The 4,277-nt window shown below is 48.7% G+C and overlaps 1 protein-coding gene across 1 annotated transcript in view; it reads right to left on the bottom strand.

Moving 5' to 3' along the window:
- Positions 1 to 3,682, bottom strand: part of LOC105360468 (uncharacterized) — a 7,518-nt gene extending 3,836 nt beyond the window's left edge. The window contains exon 1 of the mRNA XM_011497369.1: positions 3,379 to 3,682. The gene's annotated coding sequence lies outside the window, so the exon portion shown is untranslated. The remainder of the gene's footprint in view (positions 1 to 3,378) is intronic.
- Positions 3,683 to 4,277: the final 595 nt, after the last annotated feature.

Raw genomic sequence — 4,277 nt, 5'->3', positions numbered from 1 at the left:
CTCTTGCCTGCCGCCACTTCCTTTTCATTGTCTTCGTTTTATTGTTGTTGTTGCTTTTTTTCCTTCTTTCATTCGTTCTTTCTTTAATAGAAAATTATAATCACAGGTGCTTAGTAAGGTCAATAAGAGACTCTACCCCTGTTCACCACTGATAAATCTACTTAAAAAACAATAAACCACGATAACAACAACAACAACAACAACAAAACTTACTAACTTAATGAGAAATCGTATAATAATCCTTTCAAATGCGCAAATGCACTGTGAGATTCTGCGAGTGATAGAAATTTTTTGTCGCTCCCGAAGCCGCCAGTAATCCTCGAGTGAGCCATTGGCCAAATTGATTCCACGACATTTGGCTAAGCTAGAGTTTGAACACTTGTTCACAAGGGAAAGACCAGAGATAAGCCTAACCTATTATCATCTGCTTGTCTACCATCTTTATCTGGTCATTAAGAAAACTGTCATTACCTCTCTCGCTCTCGCTCTCTCTCTCTCTCTCTCACACACACACACACACACACACGCGCGCGCGCACACATACATATTATATGTGACTTAAGCGAGTATTCCCGGCTAATCAGTGATCACCAACATTTTGTCAAGTCACTCCCTTCGGGTCGACTGGTTTTAGCGAACATTCCTTTAATTCCAACCTTCAATTTCAACGAAACCGCCACCACCACCACTCGCCCTGCCAATTAATTCACACAGTGACTAACCACGTATATTACGCATAATAAATCATCTCATGCATAATAGATGCAATATTGTCTTATAAATAATACTCGAGTTCGTTTATTGCAGGCATTATAGAGTGTATGATAATTAGGGAGATGTGTGTGTGTGTGTGCGTGTGCTCGCGCGAGCGCGCGTTTAGAGGACTCTTTTATACTCAAGAGAAAGAATAATTAACGAAATATATATATATTTCAATGTATGAAATTGAAAAAGGACAACGATAATTCAAAACCAATTATTATAATTGCAAAGTGTACGTTAAGTTTTTTCTTCTTCTTTTTCTTTTCCTTTCCTTCTCTTTCCTCATGTAAATCGGACTTTTAAATACAACGGTGAGCACAAAAAGCTCGTATAACAATCGTAAGGGCGGCAATTATATAAAATTCCGGTATGCGATTTCTCCAATGTGGTGGCGCTCGGATTCTTCTCTTTCACGGAACGCATCCTTTCGAGTCCCGCATCGTCACCCCACACGCTTTAACCGCAATAATTTGTTTATGACTTTATAATCACCTTTCCATAAGCAGATGCCCTATCTAAGCAATAATATATTTAATAAAATTTAATAATCATGGTATCTGTCATTATTTATAGTCGTCGCCTTTATTACACGGACAATTTTACGAATTGTCATTTTCACAAGCGCTAATTAAACTAACTTATTGCGCAGGGGCAGTGAAAGTAAATGGGAAATTATCACATCATCTACGCTCTTAATCTCTATTATCTAATCAGAGCCAAAGTCCAAACAAATAACAAATGCCTAGCAGATATACTAAAATACTCATCCGGCATTTAAATGGCTTGATTTCCTATCACCTTAAGGTAATATTGTTTACGCCCGTCGGACGTACGGGGCCACATAATTCCGTGCCACCGCCTAATTGGCCAGAATTATCATAAAAGTGTAAAAGCGTTCCCCAATTTGGGGGGGTGGGGTGGCGGGGTGTTGTCGACGAGGGGAGGGTGAGGGGATGGGAATCGGAGGCCGGAGAGATTATAGACATTGTCGACCGATGCCCTCGGCATGTGTATCGGCGTGCCCATTACGAGTGCGCGTCATTACTGCGAAAAGCTGTGGTGCAAACTGGCGCGCTTGTTAAGAAAAATGAATCCGTCCAAAAGTAAACAAGGGTCCCGACGTAGTTTAGATATACACGCTTCGTTTAAAGGGGCGCTCGCCTACAAATAAATTGCAAAGTAATTACTGAAGAAATCGGAGGCGCGATTAAAGATTAAATTTGCCAAGCGCAGAGGTTGAATTTTAACGGCGAGCGCACCGTGGCATCGCGCGAGGCTCGCACGCGACGTTCGTCCAGCGTTAAAAGGGGACGAAAAAGTATATAAATGTCGCGTTGGGGCTGGGGTTTAGGGGGCGAGGGGGTGGGTGGGTGGGGGGGGGGATGAGCGAGGGGGACTGGAAAGAAACGGGAAAAGGCAAGAGCGAGAGGTCGTGTCGTGCGTGATATACGTGATTCGAACGGGGCTCGGTTAAGCCACTGTATTATAAGTACTCGAGGCGACATGAGAAAGGGAAGAGGAGTAATGATGAGGAAAGAAGGGCGTTGGAGGCACCTTGTTATATGCAATAGCGCCTTGTCCGTCGGTTGCGAGAGAAACGTCATTTCCACGGGAAACGACAGTCCGGCTGTATCTTGTAAACCAATGTCTGGACACGGACGCGACGAGCGGCCACTACAATAGTATCCGCAATAGTCAATCGGATTTGTCTTTCTAGCGTTTCGTTCTGTCTTCCTCTAACTTTCCTCATCCTTCTCTACATCCACATCCCCATCCCAATCCTCCTCCTCCTCCTCCTCCTCCTCCTCCTCCTCCCACCGGCCACGCGAACTCTGCCGAAAACCAGACCGCCACTGCCGTCACAGCACATCGTTTCCCCCTGTTCCTGATCACGTTACCGTCCCCGATCCCCGTCACCGATCACCGAAGAACGCTCCACGGCCGGCAATGTGTTTACGTTCACGCATTTAAAAAGCCGCAGTTGCGAGGGGGCAGTTGTTACTTAATTCAAAAAGGAGAGAAATTCCTCGGCAGTGGCTTGTGTGCAAAATGTCATGTCGCACGCGCGCGCGCGAGCGAGCCACGTAAGTAGCGAACCAAGGCTAAAAAAGCCGAAACGCTCCTTAACTGCTAAGCGCCGCAGATATAATACCAAATTGGAAAAAGCGAATGTAATGGAGCCGAGCGCGATGCTGTCTTTAAGGATAGACAGGATCGGCATCGGTGGCCGCGGCGGTGGCGGCGGTTAAAGCTCCCAAGCGCTGCGCCGACCAATAATAAACAAATGTCGGGCCGGCGCTTGGATGTTAAAGCAAAGATAAAGCAAAGAATGAAAAAAAAAATTGAAATATTGAGAGAGAGAGAGAGAGAGAGAGAGAGAGCGAGAGAGCGAGAGGGGCGGCGGCGGGCTATGAGAGGGGAGGAGAGGAGAGAAGAAAGAAACGAAGCATGAAGCTTCTTGGGTAATGTGGGGTGCCGTGCACGTGCACGCGCTCTCGCTCGCAAAAGTCAGTGGGACGAGGGAGAATAAAACGCAGAAAAAACGGCGTCGGCTCGAGGACGCAGGAAAAGGCAAAAATCATGGCAGTTAAGGGCACACGGGGTAGCCCGACTCACCTCTCTTATCCTCAGTCTGTCGCGACCGTTGCCAAATTCCCCGAGAATCTCCGTCCACGCACTCACACGCCCTTTCAGCCGATCCTCAGCCAAGTCTCGTGGGTAGTGATGTGCCTATCAGAGGCGTCGGGTCTTAAGTAAGCAAGGTTCGTCGTCCCGTGGGCCCAAATTCCTCAACTTCATCTTCCGGACGATTAGCTCGAACTGTGAATAGTCGGCGATGCCTCGTCGATGACTAAACCACCCATAGTCCACGGCACGCATCGACGCTCCTCACTACGGTACGGTCTGCCTCGGCCACCACCGTCACCCCTCCCCCGGCCCGTGACAGGCGTACTACGGCTCCACGCCGCTGCCGTCGTTGCCGCCGTCACCGCCCCTCGCTCCCACACTCTCGCTCGATCCCTCTCGCTCCCGTTCGTTCGCTCGCTCTTTCCTACCAGGGCATTACGACCACGGGGTGAAGGCGATGGCTGTGGCGAGGCCACGTAGGAGGGGGAGGGGGGAGGGGAGGGGGGTAGCGGCTGGCAGGCCTGAATTCGAATGCGAGAGAATGCCTCGAACGGTTACGAGAGGGACGGAGAGAGCGTAACCCCCCACCTGCATCGATCCACGCACAGGCCCCACCCTGGCACGTATTTATTCTTCTCTCTCTCTCTCTCTCTCTCTCTCTCTCTCTCCTTCTCTCGCTCGTTCGTGCATACGCACGCACGCACGCACACACACACAGTCAGTGGCGAATGCCGCTCCTCGTTACGAGTAGCCGCAGCTGGAATATTAGGCTGGGAATGCGCTTAGCATTATGTTGTGCTGCTTTACATGCTGTTAAAGGCAAGGGACTGCTGCTCGGCATGGAGCGGCTCTTAATCACACCAACATTTTATGGCTCTGACGGCCTT

The sequence above is a fragment of the Ceratosolen solmsi genome, unplaced genomic scaffold, assembly GCF_000503995.2.
Source record: "Ceratosolen solmsi marchali unplaced genomic scaffold, CerSol_1.0 scaffold47, whole genome shotgun sequence".
Classification (NCBI taxonomy): domain Eukaryota; kingdom Metazoa; phylum Arthropoda; class Insecta; order Hymenoptera; family Agaonidae; genus Ceratosolen; species Ceratosolen solmsi.
This window is presented reverse-complemented; position numbering and strand designations above follow the sequence as displayed.